We start from the raw sequence: 12,658 nt of genomic DNA on the forward strand, positions 1-12,658 counted from the left end.
AATTCAATGGAGCGTTAATGGAACTTGTACATTTGTCAAAACGATCGCGTCGCATCGAGCGGTCGATTAGCAAAGCTCACAAAAAAATAGGGGATGAAACAGAGTCTTCTTCTTCTTCCTCGTTCTTTCGGGAACATCGTACAAGAAATAGGGGATGAAACGTGGCTCCTTCCTTTCCATCGTTATAGTCAAAACGAGCACGTCACCGCTTAAGAAAAGTCATCGCTTAAGAAACAATATAGAAAAATAGGGGATGAAACGAGCCTCCTTTCTCCTCTGCATCGAAGCCGCGCGACTTCGAGCGGACGCCGCGAATCGGTCGAAAGGTTGATCGCGAATCTGGGCCAGTGTTCGCAGCGGGGCCTGCTCTCGAGAAGGCCGCGAGGGGATGGTCTAATTGATCGGCCCTTGTTCTGCTCTTTTTTTTCACGTCGCGATGCGACGCTCGCCAGGCGATTATCGATCTAATACGGCAAGCCGAGCAGCCCGTGTTTGTCCGCTAATCGCGTAGACAGGCGTTGCCTGATTACACCGGGGTGTAATCTGCATCAGTGGAATCCGTTCTTGCAGTGATTACCGACGGTCATTCGGTGGACGCGTCCATCGCCGCGGAAAATGTTCCGGTCGCGTCGTCGAACGCTTGCCGCCGTGGAAACGAGGTCAAACCGTGTTACGCCGCCGTCGCCGAGACGTTCGATAATATCCGCGAAATTTCTCGGCCCTTTCGGCCCCGTTTCTCATCCCCTTTCGTCGCGACGAAAGTTTGATGCACCCTCGTCGCTGTTGTAACCCTTTGAATACGAGGCCGCGTTCGTCGCATCGAAAATGGTCAAGTTCGACTAAACGCACGGACTTCGCAAAATTTTTTCCGGCGATACCGTTCGCAGAGGAGCGAAGTCCGATCCTTTCTCTTTAATTTGAGAAAAGAGCGACGCGGCTGCGATTTTTTCTCGCGAAGTTACAGCACTTCGAAGTCACCCTGTTTAACGCATGTCGGAAGCGAGGCCATGTTTGCCACGTTGAAAATGGTCATGTTTGACGAAACGCACGGACTTCGCAAAATTTTTTCCGGTGATACCGTTCGCAGAGGAGCGAAGTCCGATCCTTTCTCTTTAATTTGAGAAAAGAGCGACGCGGCTGCGATTTTTTCTCGCGAAGTTACAGCACTTCGAAGTCACCCTGTTTAACGCATGTCGGAAGCGAGGCCATGTTTGCCACGTTGAAAATGGTCATGTTTGACGAAACGCACGGACTTCGCAAAATTTTTTCCGGCGATACCGTTCGCAGAGGAGCGAAGTCCGATCCTTTCTCTTTAATTTGAGAAAAGAGCGACGCGGCTGCGAATTTTTCTCGCGAAGTTACAGCACTTCGAAGTCACCCTGTTTAATGCATGTCGGAAGCGAGGCTATGTTTGCCACGTTGAAAACGACCAAGTTTGACGAAACGCATGGACTTCGCAAAATTTTTTTCGGTGCCGCCGTTTACAGTAAAACGAAGTCTGATCCTTCCTCTTTAATTTAAAAAAACAGCGACGCGGTTGCGATTTTTTTTCGCAAAGTTACAGCACTTCAAAGTCACCCTGTCTAATGCAAGCTCTGACTTCATGCGAAAAATGCAAGGGTTACTTCGAAGCGCTGTAACTTGGCGAAAAAAAATCGCAGCGAGGTTTCTTTTTTTTTAAATTAAAGGGAAAAGATCGAACTTCGTTCGACTGTGAACGGCATCTCCGGAAAAAATTTTACAAGATCCGTGCATTTTGTCAAACTCGACCGTTTTCAAACATAGCCTCGTGTAGAGTGTTACAAAAATGGCCCTCGCATTTAAAGGGTTACAGGTGGCGAGGTTGCACGAAACTTAAAATCGGGGAACAGTGTCTTAAAGTAGAAGCTCCGAGCTTTAATTTGAAAGAAGTGTCATCGTCCTGCGATGATTTTTCGCGGAGTTGTCGTCGGTCGAAGTAGGCCAATATTCATCGAACATTTTTCTCTGCTGTAACTCTTTCGATCAGCGTATATTTAAACACGTTTTCATAGTTACCGATTGTCGGCAATTATAAAAACGAGCCCCAAGGCTCGATCAATCGTACCTTCCCTTCCCAATTGTCCAAGCTGTGAGCGTCAATTGGGGAGAATTTACTGTATTTTGCATAAACATCGGACGTTTGCCGATCGGTTTCACGGTAGTCGAAAGAGCGTCGAGTTCTCTTCGCGTTCCTCTGCACTGGGAGCCTGACTTTTCTGCCAGTCAATTATCGGTTATCAGTGAAAAGTGAAAGGAAACATTCTTCGGGATGGGATCGGCGGGTCTCTGATCCCGGCAGAGGAGGCTATCGCTATCAGAGTTCGGCATTGTTCGGATTGTTTTGAAGGAATATATTTATCGGAGATAATTGCCCGAATGTGGATTCCTTTCACGCGAATTATTCTAGTCGAATGATTCTTTGTTCGTCGGAGATTATTCCGTTCGGATAATTCTTTGTTCGCAGTTTGAAATCGATGAGGAAATTTTGACAATCGAACGAAGGCGTTTCTAAATTGTTCAAGGGCTTCCAATCTCTCTCTCTCTCTCACACTCTCTCTCTCTCTTTCTCTCTCTTTCTCTCTCTTTCTCTCTCTTTCTCTCTCTTTCTCTCTCTCTTCTCTCTCTCTTCTCTCTCTTTCTTTCTCTCTCAAAATGATTCAGGGAAAGTAGAAGCGACGAAGTTAGCGAGAGAATTAGCGCCGAAGAAAGGAGAAAAAGAAAGAGCAATACACGATGACGGCGACGTCGACGACGACGATCCTCGTTCGTGGGAAATTCGCCTTCTTGCCTGGCCGGTTGCCCGCCAGCTTGGATAAATTTCCCGGGGATTTTTTTCTTCTCCCAGGGGAGAAGACGCGGGTTCGGAACTCGGTCGGCCAGACTACCTTCCGGTAAATTAGCCCTGCACTCGCGCGACCCGAGCCAACCGCACTCTCTTTCTTTTTCTCTTTTTCTCTTTCTCATTCTTCTCTCTCTCTCTCTTTCTCTCTTTGCACTCTCTGTGCCACGTGCGTACACATCGCCGCGTTTTCCCTGCCCTGGCAGCTCTTTTTCACCTGCTGCGATAATTACTCAACCAGCGTCTTTCTTCTCTAACTATTCGATCATCAATCTTGTTAAATATTATTGTTATAATGTTGTAATTGTTCGAATTCAATTTTATTTGGATATCATTTTATTCGAATTCAATTTTATTTGGATATCATTTTATTTGAATTCAATTTTATTCGGATATCATTTTATTTGAATTCAATTTTATTTGGATATCATTTTATTCGAATTCAATTTTACTCGGATATCATTTTATTTGAATTCAATTTTATTCGGATATCATTTTATTTGAATTCAATTTTATTAGGATATTATTTTCTTCGAATTCAATTTTATTCTGATATCGTTTCATTCGAATTCAATTTTACTCGGACATCATTTTATTCGAATTCAATTTCATTCGAGTTCAATTTCATTCGACTTCAATTTCATTCGAGTTCAATTTCATTCGACTTCAATTTCATTCGAAATATTATTCGACTTCAATTTCATTCGAAATATTATTCGAATAACGCCGAACCCCGATCTCGAATCCTACAAAGACCAGGGTCGCTGAAATTTCGTTTAAATGCCGGCGTCGCCCGCGACCGACCCTGAATATTGGCCTAACAGTGGCACTGATTCTCGCGCATCGTCTCAATAATTGCGCAACCGTGAGCGAGCAAAGCACAGCACAGCACAGCACAGCAGAGCACGACGCGGTCGGTTCTATGTAAATCGCGTGCCGATTGCTCCACTTCTCGCGCCGTAATAACGCTTGCGAAACGGATCCAACGGCCATCTTCCTTTTCCCCTGAGGCCGGCGGAATGTCACCTTGCTTGTTCCTCCATTGTTACGCAATTCCTTCGTTTGCAAATTGCGACCTGTCGGTGGTCAACTGCGCGTAAAAACGCGCTCGTCGACGCGGAGAATCTCCTCGCCAGGCCGCGCACCGTCGCCGCCGCGCGAAACGATTCCCCAAGGCCCAACGATTAAGGGAAGGAGAGGGTCGCTGGAATTAGGGGATGTGACGGGACGTCCCGACCATAAGCGAGCAGCGTCCGAAGTGCCACATCGCTGATGCTTGTTCAACCCTCCGACCGCGAAGTTCGCCCTTGCCGGCTCGCCGACGCGTTTCGATCGCCTATTCGCCTGCCATTCGCCGTTCCGAGGCGCTTTTTAACGTCGCTGCTTGCCGATTCGAGCAGATCTTGATCTTGATTTTCGAATCATTCGATGTCTTCGTTCCTCGATTCTGCGTTCTTTCTTCTTTTCTTTTAATTCTTTGTTCTTTGATTTCTTCCTGCTTCATTCTTCGATTCGCCGTTCCTCGTATTCTTGAGTCTTCGTTGCTCGATTCAATTCGCTTCAATTCTTCATTTTCCATTTTGTTATTCCACGTTCCTCGATTACTCGCGCTTCGATTCTTCGTTCTCCATTTTTTAATTCTTCGTTCTTCAATTCTCCAATTCTTGATGTTTTTTCAATTCTCCAATCCTTCATTTTTCAATTCTCCAATTCTTGATTTTTCAATTCTCCAATTCTTGATGTTTCAATTCTCCAATTCTTGATGTTTCAATTCTCCAATTCTTGATGTTTTTTCAATTCTCCAATTCTGGATTTTTCAATTCTCCAATTCTGGATTTTTCAATTCTCCAATTCTTGATGTTTTTTCAATTCTCCAATTCTTGATTTTTCAATTCTCCAGATTTCAACTCGATAAAATAATTGAAGGTGGATAGAAACGTCCGCGTAGTTTCGGCATTATTGTTCTTATTAATTGATTTTTATTTTGCATACGAATCGGCAGCCTGATAATAACAACGTTGCTCCTCTTTTCTTATTGCATAATCAAAGGGTAATCTAGTATGATTATAATAATAATTATTAATTAAGACGAATATTGTATAAATCGGCGTGGTTCGCGATCCTTTCGCGGATTCGTGGCTGCCAAGAAATCCGCGAGATTTCTCCTCTCGGAGCGCCGTAACGAGGCAAATTTATTCGTCGACATTGACACGGCCCGCCACCCACGCCGCGGTCGTTGTTACACTTTTATCGGTAACGCAAGATTGTACCAGCATGCATAACGGCCGCCGACTCGCATAATGAGCGAACGACGCGACGGTCCCATTGTGTCAGCGGAAACCGATTAACGAATCGGCCGCATCGATTGATTCGCGCGGACAACCCTTTCCTGACCCCGCGGTGTCGTCATTCTATCTTCCCGTGCGAGCCGATTTCTGACCATGTGCCTGTCAATTATGGCATCCGTTTTTCGTTCGTATTCGGTTTTTCGCGTGCAAGCCGACAGCACAGTCGAGCCATGAATTCGGTGAAATCGCATAATTAAATTATTAAATTTACAATCGTGCTAATTGCACGCGCGCGATACCGACCGATATCGATTCGATAAGTTATTTTTTTTATCGTTTACACCATTTTAATAAAAATAATAAATAAAAATAAATAGCAATAATAATAATAATAATAATTAAATAATAAAAATAAATTTCAATGAGAATAATTCATGCTAATTCAATACTGTGTTATGATTCGGCCGCGAATGCAAAAATGAAATGAAAAGAAGAGAACAGAGAAGAATTTTTTCTTTTGTGTTCGTTGCAACTTTTTAATCGCGGAAGGAAACATTTTTTCGATTCTGGTTTATGTAAAATGATCGATTAAAGTGGAAATATTCACGGAGAGTACCGCGATTATGATAATTAAATCGCGACGATTTACGTAATTGTTCATAATTATCGTGGCAGACTGTTGCCCGACAATGTTCGCATAAATTATCGGTTGTATAAACGTTCGTACATATGCATAAGTATTGCGCCGACCTTTGTTTTCACGAGGACCAGTTTTGTAACTATGTATTGCTGAGCACATAAACTGTCCATGCCTAATCGCCGAGAAGACGAAAAAAAGTCAAATACGATTCGTTTGTTGGAATCGATTATTCGACTAAGTTGTGAATCACGTATTTAGCGCTATTAATGTTTTTTTTTAACGCTTCTTGCAGTCGTTTTTTGTCGGAACCGCGTAACATGCATAGTAATGCATACTTTGCACTGCATATCAATCGATCAATAAAATACAGTTCTTAATGAAATCAAATCCACGATCAAATCGAATTCCTAATCAAATCGAACTCCCAATAAAATTGAACTCCTAATAAAATCGAACTGCTAATAAAATCGAACTCCTAATAGAATCGAACTCCTAATAGAATCGAACTCCTAATAGAATCGAACTCCTAATAAAATCGAACTGCTAATAAAATCGAACTGCTAATAAAATCGAACTGCTAATAAAATTGAACTCCTAATAAAATCGAACTCCTAATAAAATCGAACTCCTAATAAAATCGAACTCCTAATAGAATCGAACTCCTAATAAAATCGAACTCCTAATAAAATCGAACTCCTAATAAAATCGAACTGCTTATAAAATCGAACTGCTTATAAAATCGAACTCCTAATAAAATCGAACTCCTAATAGAATCGAACTCCTAATAGAATCGAACTCCTAATAGAATCGAACTCCTAATAAAATCGAACTCCTAATAGAATCGAACTCCTAATAGAATCGAACTCCTAATAAAATCAAACTCCTAATAGAATCGAACCCCTAATAAAATCGAACTGCTAATAAAATCTGGTTCTTGCTATAATTAAGTTTAAATTGCCGAGATTTTTCGGACGTTGCGGAGGACGTAATTGGGCAATGCAACGCGCCAATTGGACCGTAATGCGGGCGGACCTAGGGCGACATTTTTCACATAGCACGCGATTCGCGTATCCGCCATTAGGGCGCAGAGACGCGTCATTCCGCGCGAATAAATGCGCCTTTGGGCAACGGCGACAGTTTTCGCCGGGTGTATTGTGCATCCAGCCACGCGGTGCACTAAGGGTTAAGGTGGCCGACCATTATGCCTCGCCTCGCCTCGCGCCATTTTATTCTTCCCAGGCTTTTCTCTCACGCGTCCCGAAGATTTTAAGCGAATGCATATCGGTCCTCGCTCGAAAATGCGCCGTCCATTGTACGGCCTAATTGCATGGAAATGGAAACACGCCGCGTTCCGTTTATATACTCTGCGCAACAAAATTATAGCGTGGACAAATTTTGGAGGAAAATTGGCCAACTTCGACCGTCGATAACTCCGCGAAAAATCATTGCAAGACGATGGCTTTCCTCTTAAATTAAAGCTTGAAATCTCTATTTTAAGATAATGTATTTGGATCTTAAGTTTGACGCACCCTCGTCATTGTAACCCTTTGAATACGAGGCCATGTTTTTCATATCGAGAACGGCCATGTTTGACGAAACGCACGGACTTCGCAAAATTTTTTTCGGCGATACCGCATGCAAGGGAGCGAAGTCCGATCCTTTCTCTTTAATTTAAAAGAACAGCGACGCGGCTGCGATTTTTTTTCGCAAAGTTACAGCCCTTCAAAGTCACCCTGTCTAATGCAAGCTCTGATTTCATGCGAAAAATGCAAGGGTTACTTCGAAGCGCTGTAACTTGGCGAAAAAAAATCGCAGCGAGGTTTCTTTTTTTTTAAATTAAAGGGAAATGATCGAACTTCGTTCGACTGTGAACGGCATCTCCGGAAAAAATTTTACAAGATCCGTGCGTTTTGTCAAACTCGACCCTTTTCAATGCGATAAACGTGGCCTTGCGTAAGGTGTTACAAAAATGGCCCTCGCATTTAAAGGGTTACAGTGACGAGGTTGCACGAAACTTAAAATCCAGAGAGACTGTCTTAAAGTAGAAGTTTCAAGCTTTAATTTGAAAAAAGTGTCATCGTCCTGCGATGATTCTTCGCGGAGTTGTCGTCGGTCGAAGTTGGCCAATTTCGATCCGAAATCGTTTCTTTCTATATTTCTTTTTCCCGTTTCCTGCAAATTCTCCACGTTGTGTACGCACCTTTCGCGAAACAGGTGAACCGATTTGCTTAATTTCGCAACCAAGCGACCGCGCGAATTCGCGGGGCATCGCGCTTTCACGGTGAAACGAGCGTGTCGTTTATTATTTGTCGGCCCGTCAATCTCGCGGCGATCGCTTTTCAGCGAGGGAACAGTTTTACAACGACTTTTACGGGCTCATTTGCACACAATGATCGGGATTTACGGGCTTGCTTCATCGTTAAGCGCGGCTCCGAAGAAAGTAATGAGGCGATTTGTTTCTTTATCCCTCGGAGCGACAGACTTTTCCCCCATCGGTCCGTGCACGGATGCTGGAAATATAGAAAAGTATTTCTGTGGACATGCGAATTCTGGCAAACGGACCAATTCAGATTAATTATCAGTAAAATCCTTCTTGGTATGTAGGTCAAACATTAATCCATTGCAAAGTGTGTCCAGAAAGTATGTCAAATATTAATTCGTTTAAAAATTTATTCAGAAATTAGATTCGATATTAATTCGTTTAAAAATTCATTGAGAAATTAGACAAAATATTAATTCCGCTAATAATAATAATTCAGAAGCTAGATTAAATATTAATTCACTTCAAGACTTATATCGCGAGAATAGATGTCTTATTGCTTGATTCGAGAGTTAAATGAAAAAAAGAATCGTGACATTTGTAAGAGCGAAAGTGACGGAATAAAGCGCAAACTACAACGCGAAGCACACAATGCCCACTGAAAGAGCACGACGTGAAAATTGAATCGATTCGGCTCGAGATGATTCACCGCTGCTCGGGCAAGATATTCCAGCGAAGGGGTTAAAACAGTAGCGACGTCGATTAATCGATGACCCAGCTTCGCCGCGGGAGGATTAGCGCGATGAATCGGATTATCGATCGCGCGAGAAAGAAAACAAAAGTGATCGTTGTATTTTAATAAACGCGAACCGGCGAGAACGTTGCGTCGCCCGAAAATCGAAGATTAACGATGTTTAATTAAGAAGAGCATTTAACCCTTTTATAGCGCCGGGCGAAAAAGAGGCGCTTACGCGAATATAACCGGCCGAATTTTACGATTTTACTTGGATTTCGAAAAAGTCGCATAAAAACCAAACGAAAAGCAATATTTACATGATTGAAAAAGCACCGTATCAAGGACAAAATCGAGAATAAAACGGTGACGCTAATTTTTTCTCTCGCAATGAAATTAGACTATCTGTAACGTATTTATTTATTTATAACGCTACAAGGCGCGGGCCGATATGTCGGCTCTGGCACTTTTCGCCGGTGCAGCGAGGGCCGATGTATCGGCCTCCGACACTAAAAGGGTTAAAGAGCATTTAAACATCATTTAAAGAGCATTTAAAGAGCATTTAAACATCATTTAACACGTTCCGTGCCACGTGTACCATCGATGGTACACGCTTGCATGTTTACTTAGCGAACCGAACAAATTGTTTACAAGAAATTTAGAACCGAAGAATCAATTTCCACCGCAAGAATGGGCGTTGATAAGTTTTTGTTACGTTGTTATGTGTACGAGAATTAATAATTGCACGTAATACATCAAGTTTTAGTAAAATATCAAAGTGTGAAGATTCGAGTAAAAAAAGCTCGGCACGGAACGTGTTAAACATCATTTAAAGAGCATTTAAAAGGAAAAGGAAGACGACGCGCGATCGTTCGGCTATCGCTGCATAAATTTCGTGCGACCCTGAGACGACGATGACGACGACGAAGAAATCGAGAAGCCAGACGTCGCAAGAAGCCGGCCGACGATTTTCTTGAGCGTCGGGAGATGTTTGAAATTCCGATCTCGAATTTGAAAGTTGTCCTTGCCCCGGCGAACCGATTTGTTCGCGCCTCGAGCGATCCGTCAAACGCGTGTATGTATGGATGGATGGATGTGGATGTATGTATGTATATACGCGCCGTAAATCTGGTCGGCTAATTGCGGCCGCGATTACACTCGTTAAGCGAAAACGCGGGGCGTCCGGCGACTTCAAAGCGAAACCACCACCGCCTTTGTTCGCTCGGTGTTTAAGGGAGAATCTTGCGCATCGCCGGTCGACTGCATACTTCGCGCAGTTTATCGCGCGCACAAAACTCAAAAGGTAAATAATACGCGGCCGCTTCTTCGAATCCGCGACGTTCGTCGAAGTTTATTCATTGTTAAGTCTCAGCTTTTCCGTCGTTCCGGCGGCATCGAAATTACAGCGTGGAGAAATTTTGGGGAAAAATTGGCCAAATTCGACCGCCGATAACTCCGCGAAAAATCATTGCAAGACGATGGCTTTCCTCTTAATTTGAAGATTGAAACCTCTACTTTAAAGTAATGTATTTGGATTTTAAGTTTGACGCACCCTCGTCGCTGCAACCCTTTAAGTACGAGACCGCGTTCGTCGCATCGAAAATGGCGAAGTTCGACGAAACGCGCGGGCTTCGCAAAATTTTTTCCGGCGATACTGTTTGCACTGGAGCGAAGTGCGATTCTTCCTCTTTAATTGAAAAAAACATCGACGCGCCTGCGATTTTTTCCCGCGAAGTTACAGCACTTTGAAGTCACCCTGTTTAACGCATGCCGGAAGCGAGGTCACGTTGAAAATAACGAAGTTTGACGAAACACACGGAGCTCGTCGAATTTTTTCCAGAGATGCCGTTCACGGTGGAACGAAGTTCGATGCTTCCCCTTCAATTTGAAAAAAGAGAAACGTGGCTGCGATTTTTTTTCGCAAAGTTGCAGCACTTCGAAGTCACCCTGTTTAACGCATGTCGAACGCGAGGTCATGTTCGCCACGTTGAAAACGACCAAGTTTGACAAAGTGCACGGAGCTTATGAAATTTTTTTCGGAGATGCCGTTCACAGTGGAACGAAGTTCGATCCCTCCCCTTCAATTTGAAGTAAAGGAGACCTCGCTGCGATTTTTTTTCGCGAAGTTGCAGCGCCTCGAAGCAACCCTTGCAGTTTTGGCACGAGGTCGTAGCTTGCGTTCAGCAGAATCGCTGCGAAGCGCTGCAACTTCGCGACAAAAGAAAAAGAACAAATCACAGCGATCAAAAAACGGGTCGCAGAATCGCGCGCGGATCGTCCGATAACAGATGTAGACGCGGCTTAACGGGGGCGGGTTTCTCGAAAGTGGCTCTCGAGCGGCGCAAAGGGTTGAAAAGAGTGTCGCGCACCGCTCCTCTAAAAATAATCGCCTGGCAAAGAGGTTAACGAACCGGGGGGAGGGAGGGACGGTTGTGCTTCATTGTCGCGTAATCGCGGGAAAAGTGTGTTGCGACAACGATGCGTAAAATCACGGCGCCGCGAACGGGGAAAAAAGAAGGCGAGCCTAAAGAACAACGACGACGCCGGCGTCAACAACAAGAACAAGAACAAACAAACGAACAAAAAAAAACAACAAACAACGGGTGGAGGGGAAGAGAGAGGAGCGAGATACGGAAAGCGGGGAGCGAGCACGGAAGGGAGGGTAAAAGAGAGCGATAGATCTGTCTTCTTCGTTCGCGTTGAGGCCCCGCCGGCGCGGATCCGATAATTAAACCGCCCCGCGATCGTCGGGGACAGCGGCAGCGAAGTTTAATTAGCGAGTAACCGCGGACGAAGAAGTGTGGATGCTTCGGAGAGGAAAAAAGAGAAAGAGAAAGAACGATGGAATTAGAGAGCGAGAGAGATGGAGTTAGAGAAAGAGGGAGAATAATTTTCTTTTTTTATATATGTGGTATATATAATAATAATATTATATTATTATTATTATATTATATTATACTATATTATATTATATTATATTATATTATATTATATTATGCTATACTATATTATATTATATTATATTATATTATATTATTATATTATTATTATATTATATATATAATAATATATAGTTCCAATTTCTCATTGTTCGAACCAATTGTAATTTCTGCGAGACTCTTTTCGTTGATTGTCCCGAGAGATCGAGAAATAAAGGGACAGCGGGATCAAGAGAGAGAGAGAGAGAGAGAAGGGATGGAGTGAAATCTCGCGAGGTGATATCATCCCAGGCGCCACCGGGATTTCCTCGGGATCGCGGAATCTTTCATTTAGTGGGCCTGGATAGCTAGTCGGGTAGCTATCCGCGGCCGCACACTCTAATACGGCTTTCGGAATAGAGCCGCGTTGCCTCTCTAATTTCGAGATAACCCCGGCGATCCGGCCGCTAACGATCCGCCATTGAACGCGATATTAATCAGCCCCGCCTCGATTCCGACCTCCGCCACCCTCGCGCCCCTCTTGGTATCGATTCTCAGGCTCGATTCTCAAGGTTAGATCCTTTTAGGCCCATTTCGCGCATTTCCATTCGCAGAAATTTAACAAATCTTCTGGAATTCCGTTACTTCTTTCGAACGTGAATTGTTCGCTCTCGCGCCATCGAATGTTCTTTTGTTCTCTCTCTCTCTCTCTACAATATAATATAATATAATACAATACAATATAATAATAATAATATAGTATAATAATAAATAATAATAATAATATAATATAGTAATAAATAATAATTATAATATAATATAGTAATAAATAATATAAATAATAATATAGTATAAAATGGGACCAATCGCTAGCAGCGTGAATATACTGTACATAGTTATATATGTATATATATATTGTATTAATCCGGCAGCTAATTCGAGATGTGTGTTGCGTTCTG

General features: G+C 43.2%; 1 protein-coding gene across 3 annotated transcripts in view; it reads left to right on the forward strand.

Moving 5' to 3' along the window:
* Positions 1-12,658, forward strand: part of LOC117220490 (very long chain fatty acid elongase AAEL008004) — a 73,035-nt gene that overhangs the window by 38,783 nt on the left and 21,594 nt on the right. The gene's annotated exons all lie outside the window — the stretch shown is intronic.

Source organism: Megalopta genalis, chromosome 5 (assembly GCF_051020955.1).
Source record: "Megalopta genalis isolate 19385.01 chromosome 5, iyMegGena1_principal, whole genome shotgun sequence".
Taxonomy (NCBI): Eukaryota; Metazoa; Arthropoda; class Insecta; order Hymenoptera; family Halictidae; genus Megalopta; species Megalopta genalis.